The following is a 16,235-nucleotide window of genomic DNA, read 5'->3' on the forward strand; positions in this document are numbered from 1 at the left end:
ATTCAGTGAGGAACTCCAAAGATGGTTCCAGCAGAATCCTTTCAGAGGGGAGTTTTAATAATACAGGGCTCCTCTCAGCTCTCTTTCCCTGGGCATGGCACTGATTGCTTGATGCTTGGGCACACACCACCCTGGCTCTTCTCATTGGTTAGGTATCCAGAGTGTTCGGGGAAGAAGAATATGAGTGAGAACTTACAACAATATGGGAACAAGGAGTGCCAAAATAGGCCAAATGTTATTTGCCACATATTATACTCACCATATTTTAATCATATCTACTTATCAGTTCCCTTTTTTAAAGGGAACAGTTTTCTTTTTTGAAGTTCACTTTATTCATTTGGGAGAAGGATATGATAACATGCAAGTTCTGTAAAATAGTTCAAGAAGGCATTTGTCACATTTCTGTTGCAAGGATAAAAGAAAAGGCTCTGACAATGGAGGGAAATTGAAAATGGTTCAACAACTAAGTATATGAAAATACTATCAAACTCTTCTTGTGTACATTTGAAAAATGCTGACCTAGAGTTGGAATCTTCAGGGAAGTTATGGAGGCTCTCAATATTTAGTTTGGCTTTGGAGAGGTCGTTAAAGATAAACAGATAAATTTCATTCTGCATCATTCTCAATAAAAACAAAAATAGAGGGCAATATAAACTTCAGTTCTCAAGCATTTGCTTTTTATTGTTTTTACTTAATACTCATTGCTGGTTATGTGCAGATATTTTAATAAACATTTTAAAAAATCATAATGCAAATATTTCATGTGCTTTATCATGGCAGTTTCTATAAATTAAAATACTTTTTTCTTCTATCCTACTACCTTGATATTGTCAACACAGGATCATATTTCAGATTCTTGTAAACCCCTGAAAATGAAAAAGGATTGTCACATGCATTCCTTGTCAGGGCACTACAGCTTAACTGTGAAGAAACTGCAGTCTTTATAGCTCAGAATTCCTGAACACTTCCTGGCTGTACCACAGTACTAGAAAAACATTCTGCAGTTGTCAGCTTTGAAGAAGAAACTAAATATGTCTTCCTGACGTTTAAGATGAATAACAATCTAGAGACAATTCCAAACAGATTTGTTTTAATTTCTTTTACACTGATATAAACAACATAAAGAGAAAGTTCAATTAATTTCTTTTGAGATTCAAATGTAAAGTGAAACCCAAATAAAAAATGATATTGATAATCACTTTCCTGGTCTTTGCTAGAATGAAATTATTTTCTAGGATTTGCCTGAGTTCACATAGTTATCAGTGAATGTTTTCCCATAATTATCTTGCTCATAACTGGTATGTTTTCTAGAGTTTTATATTTCTCTTTTCTACCACTGTATTTTTTTCTATGTTTTAGATAATTGATCACTATATCAAATTCCACTGATTTTTTGTTTGTTTTTGTTTTGTTTTTTGTTTTGCTGACCAAGAAAATAAACAAATGAAAATCATCATAGGTTTTCTTTCAGCAAACCTATGCATATTCCTGTTCTTATTATCTGGAAAACAGGAATATAAATCTGGAGAATGAACATTTTTTGTGCTCTTATATAAGTCTGGGTTCCACTTGCTACAAGATAGCTTTGCTATAAGATGTACTCTTAAACCAAGAAGAACGACATGAGAAGCCAGCACAATCCATGTAATAGTGCCTTTATATGCATCATCATGGAATTCAGTGCCCGAGTGGTATACCAGACTAGCCAATGGCTACTTGATCATCCTACCATGTCTAAAGAAAAAGGTAAATCTTCCCAGGCATAGCTCCAGATCAGAAAAGGGGAAAGGGCCGTGATCCTCCACATGATGCTCAATGTCCACTTCCCTTTTCACTTTATGCCCTTGAGAAGTACACACGTAAAATAAAATGCATAAACTTCTTATAGTTCAGGGCCTTTTGCTGAAGTTTTGTTGTATTATTTAAAGTGTTTTGGAAATGCCAGAGATTATCCATATTCTATGTGGCATGGGGACTCTGTGATGCATAGCCCTTTCTGTAAAAGCAAAACAAGCACTTTTCAATGTGACGAACTTCTGACTAATTTATATGTCAACCCAGCCTCTCTGCAGAGCAATTCTTCAAATATTGACAAGCTCCCTACTTCAACTCTGCTTGTGTATCTTTCTGATCAACTAACCTAGACTAATATTTCTATTAGTGTTAAGGACTCATTCATTTCCCTCCCATTAGAGCCTCTCTCAACAGTTTGCTCATTTTCCAATGAGAATTTAGCAGGTTGGATTTATACTTCCCATTGTAACTTTCCTATCTTTTCGTTATCATAAAATCCTCATTTTTCTCTCATCCCTTCAACATGTCACAGAGATATCGTGGAGCTTTACTTCCTGGTAAAAGATCCAGGGCTCCTATCAAGTCTCACAGCTCAACTACTTAGTAGCTCCAGCTTTCCAATTATCTAATCTAATCACACAGAACGTAAAATGTTTGCAACTCTGTAAAGTGCTTTCTGTTCCCATATCTTATTCTCTTGTGCCTCATTGAAGTGATATTCTGCACTAATTAATATCATATGATAAGCAATGAATTCTGGGTACTTAAAGAGCTAATATGGAGAATTAGGTACAGGCATAGTCTACCTGTCAGGGAGCAGGTATTCATACTTTTCCCTTATTACAACAAAAAGGGTCAATATTAAGGTGATTATTGTGGGTGTAAAGCCACCCTCAAGTTCTCCAAGACACAAGGTTATTGACTCCTATGTCCAATATAAGTTTTCCCCTTCACTTCTAATAAGGGAGAAAATGCTTAAGAGTCTCCTAACTAAACACTCAAGATATGTTCTATGCCTTGGGTAGGAAATGGGGTGTTGGTCATGCTAGTTGCTTGATTTTGCAGCTTAAAGGTGTCAGTTACTAAAGTGCTCTGATACCAAGCACGTGCATGTGGAGAGCACATTGTGGAGTATTTTTATAAGGAATTAGTCAATGTAATTGCGGGCTGTAAAGAGATTGTTACCCAATCTCATTACACGCTGTAAACACTTCATCACATGACTTCTTTCCATGTCATAAATACATCATCAGAAACCATTATGTTCTCTAATGATGATTACTCTCATCCATCCATCATAGAAAAATGAATAACTGCCATGAGGACAGCATAATTCCTGTTGGTTTTTGTTTCTAGGATGGCTCCATCTGTAGAGTTTTTCCTGGTGTGCAGTGCATTTACATTTGCTGTTAATCAGCATGAAGGCTGAAGGACTTGCTCCTTTGCTCTTTATTCTTACAACCATCTTTGGCTAAAGGTAATAAAATCTGACCTGACCTGTATGGTTTGTAAACACTTAACAAAGAAGAAGGAAGAAGAAAACCTAAGAAAGAAGAGCGGCAGAAAGGGAGAAAAATGGAGGAAACGGAAAGAACAAACAGCTATTTGGGTTTGTGTAGTTCTTTTAGACTTACTTGACTTGAATTCGCTCTACAATGAACTTACCTTACATCAGTGGAACTAGTCATTCCCTATGATTAGTTTAATATCAATTTCAACTATTTCTCCAGGTTACATGTTTTGTATTTTCATTATTCAATCATGTCATTAATTCATCATTTCAAATATCAATCCCTCTTAGTTTACAGGATGGAGAGATACATGTACAAAACAAAGTTTCCCCTAAAACACTATCCCACTCAACTCCATATTCCCACTATGACATTCTGTCTCACTCTAGCCCACAAATAATGGAGCCCAACAATCATGGCTAAAACCCTGAAACCATGAATCCAAGTGAATCTTTTCACCTTTGAAGTTCTGTCCCTTGGATATTTTGTCATCAAGGAAAATGCAACTCAAGCTACAGTACGATATGCTTCACACTTGTTAGAATGACTGTTGCAAAAGTAAAACCAGAAAATCACAAGCATTAGCAGAGTTTTAAAAACCTGGAATACTTTAGCTTCTCCTAGGAATGTATTTTACATTGCATCATTTTGATGCAGCCACTATGGAATACCAGCTGATGAGTCCCCAAAAAGTTAAATGCAAATCTATCATATACTAGAGCAAACTCCACTTCTGGATATGATGCAAAATAACTGAATCTGGGGATTTAAACAGTTAATAGTCACAAGGTGAAAACCCTCCAAATTTCTGTCTACAGCTGAGTGAATTAACATGCAAACACAGATTTTCATCTATGAAAAGGAATGAAATTCTGACATAAGCAAGCCTTGACATTGTTATGGTAGATGAAATAAACCAGTAAACCAAACAACAAATATTATATGAGCTTACTTATATGGAAAGACTCAAAGCCATCAGATTACTAGGGACAGAAACTAGACTGGAGATGGTCCATTGAAGACAAGTGCAAGAAAGGGGAAGAGTAAACCATTGCTCTATAAGCGCAGAATTTGTGTTTGAAAATGATGAGAAGATTCTGGAACTGTAGAGTAGTGATAATTGTATGACACTGTGATTGCATTTTAATGACAGAAAATTGCATATTTAAAAATAGGATGAAACTGGGCACAGTAGCACAAGGCTGTCAACCTAGCTACTCAAGAACATTACAATTCCAGGCAAGTAATGGATGTAGTATTGTACCCTTGTGATGCCATCCATATGGAAATGAAAATAAGCTTGTGGTCCGGGCTGGCCTAGATAAAATGTAAAGTAAGAAAGCAGAAGAAAGTAAAGTCTGATTTAGCATAATGGGAAAAGCCTGGCTCATTAAATTCAAAGCCCCGACTCTCAGCAAAAGGTGCTTGGAGCAACCCTGATCCTTAGAAGACAAAAAGCTTGGATGATCTCATTATCCCACCAGGCATAGAAAAGAAAAGATGAGTGAATCCATCATTCAATGATATTTTGAGGAGTTGAAAAATAAGCATATTGATATTTATGAAACAGCTTTTTATCTTAGCGCCAAGTAGTATTCACGAGCTCCAACTGGAATTGCATTCTTCAATTTCTCAGCTTATTTTGTCCAATGGCCTTAAATAATAGTGTGTCTTGGTGACATGAGGCTATACAGGGGGAGGAAAAAATTTATTTAAAGTGATCCAAGGACAGTTTCCCCTTCCAGGACCTTTAAGGTTCATAGTCAGGGCAGGAGTAATTATCCATTCCTTGGGCTTCTCTTGCAAAACCAAAAGGAATGGGGGAATTTGCTCTGTGCACATGGGATTTTGAAAGGGATTGCTTCAGAGATGGCTTCTATGTGAACTGTGCGATGCCTTGTCCTGCAAAAGGATGGCTGGATGTAAGAAACCAGCCTGAGGCAAACCGTCCACTTCTACACACATGCACTGTGCTTTCCACTTTGGTTTCAACGGGGCTTTTCCTGTACTACCAATGGTTCTATGCCATGGCATGTGGGTAAAATATAACCTTTCTAAAACTGTCTCATCCTTTCAGGAAAGAATCATCCTCAAGCACTGGGAATTCCATTGAAACATTCAGAGGTATATACAAATGAGAATGATCCTACAGGACAAAAATCGTATATCAACTATTAATCTAGATCCAGGCAAATGGGGGGAAATGTTTGCCAGAGCAGAGCTAACGTTGCCCGCCTGCTTCCTTTCTACCAACACTCCTAATTATAGTGTGATTACAGAGCCTCCTTTGCTAGGATGGAGGGGGTAGGGGTACATGGGCCTTGTCAGTGGAAGAGCTCTTTGGTGGGAGACAGAGGGAACTGAGCATGTTTAATGAGTTCAAACTTTTTCCACAAATTAAGGGAAATATTTTTAAAGGAAACAATATTACTTAACTTTTATTTGTTTCAGCTACTTGGTTACAATTCCACGCGGACACAATTAATGGAGGAAATAGAGTATTTTATAAGCCCAGGACTCTCCATTTGTGACCAAGAGGAATTCTTTGCCTTAATCACTATGCATTCCTTCTAGATAGCTTGTATATCGCCAAAAATAATTATCCTAGGCCTTGGAAAAGATATTTGTCTAGTCACTCCCCCCATCCAAAGTTAGAGTAGTTGTTCCTCAGAGTAAATTAATAATGACCTTTGTCCTCCTTTGAAATATTTGTAAGCACTCTGAAATACAGTACAATTTAGTATGTGCACAGTAATACAATCATAAATTTTAGTATACACATATGCTATCAGAAGTAAAGTTTATGTATCCGAGACATCGATGGAGAGCCTATTTCCAAGAGCAGTTTCCTCAAAGTTTCCAATTTCCTAAAAGTTCTACTTCCAGGAAATGAATCTCTTTGCCTAGCCCAAATGCCCTACACAATAATAATAACATTAATAATAATAACAATAACAGCAGCAGCAATAGCAACAACAATAGACCAGCTTTTAAGGGAGTATATAAATAATATCTCATTCTGGAAATGTGGATGTGTTAAGAAAAAGGAAAAGCAAAATAGAGAAAAAGCAGCAAACAAAATTATTTACTTTCCCAAGCATTAAGGAAGTGAAATCTAACCTAAGAAAGTACTAAAACAGAAACAAACCAAATCAAAAACAAAACCAAAACACTCAATTCTGTATGAGAAGAATGCCAGGACTTTCAAATCATAGATATTTCTTTTTGTCCTCTGGCAATTTAAGGAATAAAGAAAAACATTAAACAAAAATCCCAAAACACTTTTTTTTTTTTTTGCCAGTCCTGGGCTTAAGCGCAGGACCTGAGCACTGTCCTTGGGTTTTCTCAAAGTTAGAACCCTACCACTTGAGCCTCAGCACCACTTCCAACTTTTTCTATGTATGTGGTACCGAGGCATCAAACCCAGGTCTTTGGGCATGCTAGGTAAGCACTGTACCACTAGGCCAAACTCCCGGCCCCCCAAAGCGCTTTTCTAAAAGTATTTGCAATCCCACTTTCCAGTGGCTGAATTATTTCTTTCCTTCTGTGAAAGAGGATCTTAAATGTATGCTGTGGTGAGGTGGCAGTGGCTCACATGTGTGACCCGAGTTACTCAGGAAGCTAAGAGTTGAGAATAAGGTTTGAAGCCAGCCAGAGCAGGAAAATCTGTGAAACTCTTATCTCCAGTTCATCCCCAAAAAGAATGAAAAGTGGAGCTGTGGCTCAAGTGAACAAAAAAGTTCTCCAGACCCTGAATTCAAGATCAGTGCGCACATGCATGCAACACACACTAAGTTTCTTCCTTTCCTATTCAAAGAAAACCAGAGATTTCTCAAGTTAAAGCACTCTGCACGTAAAGAACCCACAATCCTTATGCCACTGAGATTAGTGAGTGTGTGGTTTTGAATGTGACCTGCCAGTGTCCTCATGTTCTAAGACCCTGTAAAAGGCAGTCAGTCCAACGTCACCTGCTGAAGGGCAAATGATGTGAACATTCCTGATTTCTGAACAGCATGCCAAAACAATCACTGGGCCCACTTCATTTCTGTTCTTCCTTTTACTCTGGGCCTATAGATAGATTTTAGGGTCAAGTATTAATAGTGAGAACCATGAAAGGTCAAAGGCCTAAGGTTTGCTGGCTTCCATGACCTTGAAATTTAATCTAGCCTGATAGAAATTGAATTAACTGTGATGACTCATGTAAAGGTAATAAAACCTGCTTTGCCCAGGCAATTGAGGAGCAGCAGATTAAAAATAAAAAGTAAACAATGCAAAAATTAAACTTAAATAATAAAACCGTTTGTAATCTAATTGTAGCCCTGGAGTGTAAATTGGAACCATTGATTCCATGCATGATATGTTCCATTTAGACATATTTAAGTAGGTGATTTCTAGGCTCTAGTACCTTATACTATTATTATTATTATTATTATTATTATTATTATTATTATCAGTCAATTGTGGGGCTTAAACTCAGGGCCTGGGCTGTCCTCAGTCTTTTTGTACTCAAGGTTAGTGTACTACCACTTTAGTCACAGTGCCACTTCTGGTGGTAAATTGGAGATAATAGTCTCATAGGGACTTTTCTTCTCAGGCTGGCTTTGAACTGCAAGATTCAGCTCTCAGCCTCCTGAGTAGGTAGGATTTCAGGCATGAGCCACCAGCACCTGGCTTCTTTTTACTCAACATAGACTGGTCTTGATTTTTATTTAACTTGATGTTTACTTTAATAAGAGAGATGATGAAACAACATGTCAGAAAATACACAGACTACTTTCTTCAGCCCAGCTGAAATTGATCTTTCAAAATATGTCTTTTAAACAAGTCATATTACTCCCTACATTTTATCCCTTTTCAATTTGAAAGCTTTAGCATTCTAATCTTTTTGTCCACCTGTTTTCACTTAAATCTATCAATTATTTTCCCATGTACTTCTAAAGATCATTTCAATTCATAAGGTTTTAAAAATATATCAGTTATATACATTGTTTCTGACTTCATTTTTATCATTTCCCTTCAGTAATTCCTTTCCTAGGTTTTTTAAGCTTATTCCAGAAAAATCAAGAGTAAAAGTCTACTTAGTTTAAAATAATTTTTTCCACTTTTAACTTGAAGTCATTTTATGCATGTAAAAATTACAAATATAGGGGGGCCAGGAGCATGACCTAGTAGAATGCCTGCCTAGTATGCCCAAAGCCCTGGGTGGCATTCCTCAGTACCTCATACACACAAAATGCCAGAAGTGGTGCTGCGGCTCAAGTGGTAGCACGCTAGTCTTGAGAAAGCCCAAGATAGTACCCAGGCCCTGAATTCAAGCCCCACGACTGACAATAAATAAACAAACAAATGCCTAGTGCTGGTGGCTCACACGTGTAATCCTAGATACTCAAGAGGCTGAGATCTGAGAAAAATGTATGATAAGCATACTATATTATATTGCATACATATGTATGTATGTATACATACAAATGCATCCTTCAATCTTGATTGGTTCTTATGCCTTTTTATTTATGGTCCATAGAATGCCAGATATATTAAAGACTCAGGTAGGTGCTCAGGCCTCAGTTTCTGGGAAACATTGGATTATATAGCATGAAAGTTCCAGCCATGTTTTACCATACTTGTGTGCATGTTTTAATAGCCCTTTGAGAAATAACAACCTTTTCACACTGAGAAAAAGTGAGGGAAGGGTTAGCATTATCTGAAAAGAAATGTATTCATTACCTGACTTACGAAACTGCAACCCTTCTATGTATCACCTCTATAATTTCTTTTAAAAAAATTAAAAGCAAAAAAATTGCATTGTCTTGTTCTGAGCACACTACAGACTCTTAGAACTTCTGATTCTGCAGCCATTTGTTCCATCCAAGAACAGGGAGTTTGGACTGGGACTTGACAATTAATTGACAGGACAATTCCCCCCTCTTCATGTGTGTTTTTGTGCTAAGTATGTCATAAACTTTACTTAAATGAACCTTTCTTGTTTCATAAGTCCAGAATCTTCTATTGATTCCCAAACCCAGACAGTGATACAGTCATAAGAAGAAGCCAACAATACCAATCAATACCTGGAGAGCAAAATTGTTGAAACGACTTCCCTGAGTCTTTTATTGTCTCACTGAGACCGGTGGGAGAATAAAACTCATTTCCTGATTCTAGAGTGATCTATAATATTTTTTGCTTTTATGATGCTTACAATTAGACCTTTAAAGCATGAAGATTATTAGGTATGAAATACTGGGACCATCATCCAGCAATGACTTGAGGAGAACAAAAGTTCAATGTGCAAGTAGACCAAGTGGAGATCTTATAAAGTATGGACTAGGACCAAGACTAAGAGGGGATGATGAAGCACTGGTAAGCAAATATATGCTGATTAGCAAGGAGCCAGATATAGTTCAGGGATAACTGTAGAACAGAGTTGTCTGTGGTTGGCATTGTCAGACAAGATGAAGAACAGTGTTTAGGATGAGAAAATGTAAGGAAATTTTTTTAAAAAAAAGTCTCAGCCACAGATGGAGCCAGGACACCTAGGGAGATCTTATGTGAATACTGAAATTGCAAAGGGAATCAATATAGACAGGCAGGCAGAGAATAGCCAAGAAGCAGCAATAGAAGCCTATGTGTCTACCCTATCATGTATCACATAATTTCATGAGCCTTATATGGCTCTCAGGATGTATGTTTCAAGCCTAGTGGAGAAGTATTCATCAGAATTACAAGAAACTGTTAGCTGGGCACTAGTGGCTCACATCTGTAATCTTAGCTACTCAGTAGGCTGAGATCTGAGGATCACAGTTCAAAGTCAGCCCAGACAGAAAAGTCCAGGAGATTCTTATCCCCAATTAGCCACCAGAAAACTGCAAGTGGTGCTGTGGCTCGAAGTGCTAGCCTTGAGTGAAGTAGCTCAGGAACAGTGCCCAGGTTCCTCATTCAAGCCCCAGGAAGCATCTCAGTAAGAAGCCATTAAGAGCTGCCAGTCCTTTCCCAACCAAGAACATGCCCTGTACCTCTGCTCTTCTTGAAGACTGTCTTCACAACATCTCTTTCCCGGCCTGCCTATCCCATGCCCTTCCCTCCCCCCCCCCCACTCCCCCACCCCCCTCCCAGGACAAGCACATGATGGCCAGCATTACTTTCATTCAGTAAGAGGTCACTTTCAGCTACTTTCCACCATGTTGTTGAAATGTCTCAGGTCTAAGAAGATAGAAATCACTGGACTTAGACAGAAAAAAGGCTCCTCACCTAAAGCTGCAAAGATAAAACCTGGAAGAATCAGAGTTGGCTTAAGAAGGACTAATTATCTTCCTCCTTACCTAACCAGCTTATCTGAGCCCATTGAGAAATTTATCTTTGTTTTGTCTCTTGCATTTAACTTGTTTGAATAGGAAGCAAACTGCTGGAATTCATGGGATGAGGGTTTAACCTAGAAAGAACCACACAGATCAACAGCAAATACAGCCTTACTGATCCACAGTGACTCAAAGCAGGTCATACTTGAGTCCTACACTTGTAACTCTGAGCAGAAACCCTATTTATATTAAGTCATTTTGTTTAGAGATACATGTTATTCACATTAAGTACCCATGGCCTATAAATAAATGAAAAGAAGAAAGGAAAAGAGTCAACACTGCCTCTTAAAGAAATCAAGAAATGTTCTCAAAGGGAGCCTTAACAATACTTGTCTTTATTCAAGTGCTGCTTTCCAGGGAAATTTGGTTTGGAAAGAAAGGTCTTCCTGTAATGGCTGTATCTCTGGTCATAGGGAAAGAGGAAAAAGGCATTATGGGGAATGGATGAGGCTAATACTTGTGTAAAACAAAAGCCAACTTTACATAAGGAGCGTGTCTCTATTATTCATTCCAACAATATGAAGTGTTGGCACTTTCCTTTAAGATGACTTGGCCCCTGTAATCCTAGATACTCAGGAAGCTGAGATCTGAGGATCTCAGACAGAAGATCCAAGACAGCCTGAGCAGGGAAGTCTGTGAGACTTTTATCTCTAATTAAACAATAAAAGGGCTGGAAGTGGTATGATTTAAGTGGTGGTGGGGTGTCAGACTTAAGTGAAAAGAAAGGAAGGAAGGAAGGAAGGAAGGAAGGAAGGAAGGAAGGAAGGAAGGAAAGAAGGAAGGAAAGAAGGAAGGAAGGAAGGAAGGGAGACCAAAGGGACAGTGTATAGGGCCTGATTTCAAGCCCCAATATTAGCACACACAAAAACGATGGAGGCTGGGGGCTGGGAGTATGGCCTAATAGTAGAGTGCTTGCCTAGCATGCACGAATCCCCAGGTTCGATTCCTAGGTACCACATATGCAGAAAAAGCTGAAAATGGTGCTGTGGCTCAAGTGGCAAAGTGCTAGCCTTGAGCAAAAGTGTTCAAATACAGAGCCCAGGCCCTGAGTTCAAGGCTAGGACTGGCAAAAAAAAAAAAAGGTATATCAAAGTGAGAAGACAAAGGACACTTTCTCTTGTTTGAGGAGGAAAAAAACCATTGCCCTATGGTAGAAGACAGAGATGTGAACAGTCTTGTGGATCATATAGTTGAATCCCTAGAGCATAATCAACTGCACTGACTGATTATGATCAGTCAACTGCCAATTAAAACAACCCTTGTGAAAGCAAAGGCAGTGTATATGTTACTTACACCAGAAGGCCAGCCACTGGCATTACTGGAAATAATCCAGCTACCACCACCTTCTGATTCATTGCTTTGTTACGTCCAAAGGATAGTTTCATTTCCAGGAGCAAAATGGTGGATGTTTCTTCCCTAATAGAACAAAAGACAGTGATCTTGTATCTGATAAAGGATAATGATCAGTGGTGCTGTGGTTCAAGCAGTAGAGTGCTAGTCTTGAGTAAATGAAGCCGAATGCCTGGGCCCTGAGTTCAAGCCCCAGATATGACTGACACACAAAAATAAATAAATGAAAAAATAAATTGGGACAAAAAAAGGATGACGATCAGCCTAAGTGTCTATAAATACTATTTCTTCTTTCTTCTCTCATTTGTTAATATTACTGATATGACTTCAATTACTATTATATTTGGATTTTTGTTTTCCAGTTGTGAGGCTTGAACTCTGGGCCTGGCGCTGTCCCAGCTCTTCAGTTCAAGGCTACTGCCCTATCCCTTGAGCCACAGTGCCACTTCCAGTTTTCTAGTGATTAACTGGAGATAAGAGTCTCATGGACTCTAGTACTTGGGTTGGCTTTGAACCTTGATCCTCAGATCTCAGCCTCCTGAATAGCTAAAATTATAGTCATGAGCCACCAAACCCAGCTTTATTATGTCTATTGAACATGAAAACCTAACAGCACTAAGAGCTTCAAGGCATATGTTCAAGGTCATCCATTCTGGGCAATAGAAGAAGAAGAGGAACCCAAGCATTCAGAGACCAGGTTAGAAGTCCCAGTGCTGGCTGGGACTTCAGAGGCAGAGGCAGAGCTTCTCCTGCCTCCACTTGATATCTCCACTGGAGATACCTTCTCCAGTGCCACCTCACCATTCCTTAGCTCAGTTCAAATAAGAACATTCTATTAGGAGCCTTAGAAACCTAAGATCTCATTAACCTCTCTAGTACTTCTTTCAAATGGCCTCATGGGTCCCCATAAGTATTATTTTATTTCTGGCTCATAAACTTTCCACCAGGACAGGACACCACATCGGTGAAGTCATTAAAACTTTATAATAACAATATTATGCTAATGGAAATTATTAGCCTATTTCTTGTCCCCTGCCTTCTTCCCTTCCACCCCCACCTCCCCCACACACATAAGAAACACCATCTGGTAGATTTACCTGGCAATTGCTTGGGGATGTCAGAGTGAATCTTAAAGTATAAAGAATATAGGGATTCATAACTCTCTCTCTGAGCAATGGAGTTTTCCATGTGGTAACAAGCTGGCATGGCTGGACTATTGAATGTAGACATAAACAGGACAACTTGAAAGGGCTGGGGGTGAGGGCAAGCAGTCCATGGAGCCTCTAGGTTAAAATGCAGGTGGCGGAGTAGCAGCAAAAGTTATTTCCAAGCCCTGGCTTTCTACTGAGAGAGCTGGTTGCCAATATTTTAATTGCATTATGAATTTCTTCTTAAAATGGTTTGTTCTTTAATATCAAATAATAAAACATAGGTATTAGGGCCAATTTAAGTAATTTAGAATAATTAGAGTCTTAAGTAGGCAGCACATGTTCGGAGCAGAACAATCTCTCCAAACAACAGTGATGTCAGAGCTTTGAGTTTGAGTTCTGTTTTCTTTCTCTCTCCTCCTTATGGCTCCAAACACGTGGCATGGTTTCCCCTCCTGGATCCTAATAACCCAAGTAAAGTCTTGAAATGGCTACATAAACGTTGGCTGCCATGCACGCTCAACCTTGAAAGCACAGCAATCTGGGATTTTAATTCAAACAAATGTGAAAATGGAGTATAAATAGGACCCAGCTGTATTTCAGAAGAGAGAGAGAGAGAGAGAGAGAGAGAGAGAGAGAGAGAGAGAGAGAGAGAGAGAGAGAGAGAGAGAGAGAGGGAGAGGGCTGAGTCCCAAAAAGGAAAAGGAAAACAAAAGCACTTTGCCTGTCTCTCCATAGCCTTCTTTCTGTGGCAATCATTGCTCTTTTGAAAGAGCCCTCAAGAAGGTCTAAAATGTTTTAATTATATTTAATTAAGTTGTCATTTGTTACTTGGCTTCCTTAAAGTTCTGCTCAATTAAACCAGGCTCCATGTTCACTTATATGCAGTTACCTTCAGCTCAGCTGAAGGAACGGGAAAAGAACAAGTTAGCAGAGGTTGTGTTCTTGGAGACTGACCTTACTCCCTACCTCTAAAGTGTATATGCTATTAGCAAACAGCTAGCCAGCATAATCCAGGCCTTCTGTCATGCTGACAAAGATGACGCACACAAATACACAAATCCTCAATATTCTTTCCTCTTCCCTTCATCCACTTTCATCGACATTAGTATTTGAAGATGGAAAATGCATGCACAGAGTCATTTCAAATCATCAGCCATGCTGTGCATGTACGAGAGAGTAGTACTATCTTTACCCTGGAATGCTGGGAAAATCCAACTCTCTGTTCAAAATTAATTTTGTTCATATAGATCCTTAAAAGGACACTATCACTTAACTATCAGCCTCTCCTAACTGATTTCATCAGGCCAATCATAACACCCACCTCCAGTGGGTGGGGGGGCACTGTTTGTGACCACGTAACTACAGATATGATCACACAACTGTCATGTACAATCATATCACTTAGTTGTCCATCCAAGGAACAACCATAGCGGGCACAATCCTCTATCTTTACTTTGATGATTCTCCGGCAGGTGGCAGTCAAGTGTCTTGAGGCAAGGGCTCTGATTTCTAATCATGCATTTGACCCAACAATTGCTTCACTGGCTGACTTAAACAAAGAACAGATCATAATGATCATAATGTACATTAAGATCTCACCTTGTATCTTGAGAACTAAGTCTCCTTTTTTGGCAAATGGAAACACCATTCATCAATCCCACTGTATATACCTATAGGAAACACGCAAAGTAGTCACAGTGGCAAACAATGTCTGGTAGACAACATTATCTCACTTTTTTGTGTGTCCTAGATGTCCCATAAAATCCTCTCCCCTACTTGCTCACAAGATTGAGTAAGAGGAATCAGACACAGAATCTTGCATACAATGGCAAGTGCTTCCCAAGCCTTTCAACAAATAGTCTCTATTTGTTCCCTTGCAAGAATTACTTGTTTCACCGGCAAACATTTACAAAGTCAAAATGTTCATTCCCTGCATTGTGGCAATTCAATTATTTATTTGAAGTGAAGCTTACGGAGATAGCAGATGATTTTTGCAAAGGTGCCCACTGGTTTTGAATCTAAAACCTCTTAAGTTTCCATTCTTCTCCCAGAAATATTTCTGCCTTGAGCTTTTGCAAACAATGTTTTGGTCTCTAAGATGCATTTGTATATCTTATGAACTGGAAGAAGTGTCCAATAATTCTCTAGAAATGTCTGTGTGGCCTACAGCACCACTAACTCCTAGAGATGGGTTTAAATAGCTCAACAGAAGTCTGCAAGTGTGGCATCAGGAACTTATTGCCACCAAGCCCCCAAAATGCTTACAGTTAAGGACACACATCCTCTCATACTAGAAAGTAATCAAGCGAAACATAAATGAAGACAAAGAAAAGTGGATGGCAGGATGAAAGATATCAATCGGTAAGTTGCATATATATAAAATCATGAGTTGGAATTTTAATGAACAAAATATATGACACTAATATTATGCTAGCAAACCAAAGTTCACTCACTGATGTTCGATTTAATGATTACTAAATCCAATCTCCCTATTAAAATTTCTAATGAGCAGGAAGGAAAAAAGGAAAGCAGGAAGGAATGAAGGCAGGGAGGGAAGGAAGTCAAATCTAGATCATCTTAAATAAGTAATCAGAATTTCCATAGTTTACTCTGTTAGAGGCACAAACCAACCGGGTTCCAGCTGTCATGGAGTTGCAAATGAGGTAACTATCACATGGAGGAAACATGTACTAAAGTACCTAAAGCCTTATTGGGACCGAAGAATTCACCTGGATACCATACTTGCTTACAATAATGAAAAGTAAAATAGCATCCTTATTGACCCTATACTTTCTGTTAAGAGAATTAAAGGCCAGATGTGGTGATTTAAGTCTATCATCTCAGCTACTTGAGAAGCATGAGGGATGGGGATTAGGAAAAGTTTTAGAGTTGTGGCTTAAGTGGTGAGACCCTGAGTTCAAATCCTAGTACTGCCAAAATTAAAAAGAGAAAGAGGATGGATGGAAGGGAGGGTGGGAACAATTTCATGATCTTTCCCTGGTAACAGGATGCAACCAATTTCACAGCATCAATTCCATGTTGTTTACATTACTTCCAATTCTGCTAACACAGATGGA

The sequence above is a fragment of the Megascapheus bottae genome, chromosome 18, assembly GCF_031878675.1.
Source record: "Megascapheus bottae isolate mThoBot1 chromosome 18, mThoBot2.hap1, whole genome shotgun sequence".
NCBI lineage: Eukaryota > Metazoa > Chordata > Mammalia > Rodentia > Geomyidae > Megascapheus > Megascapheus bottae.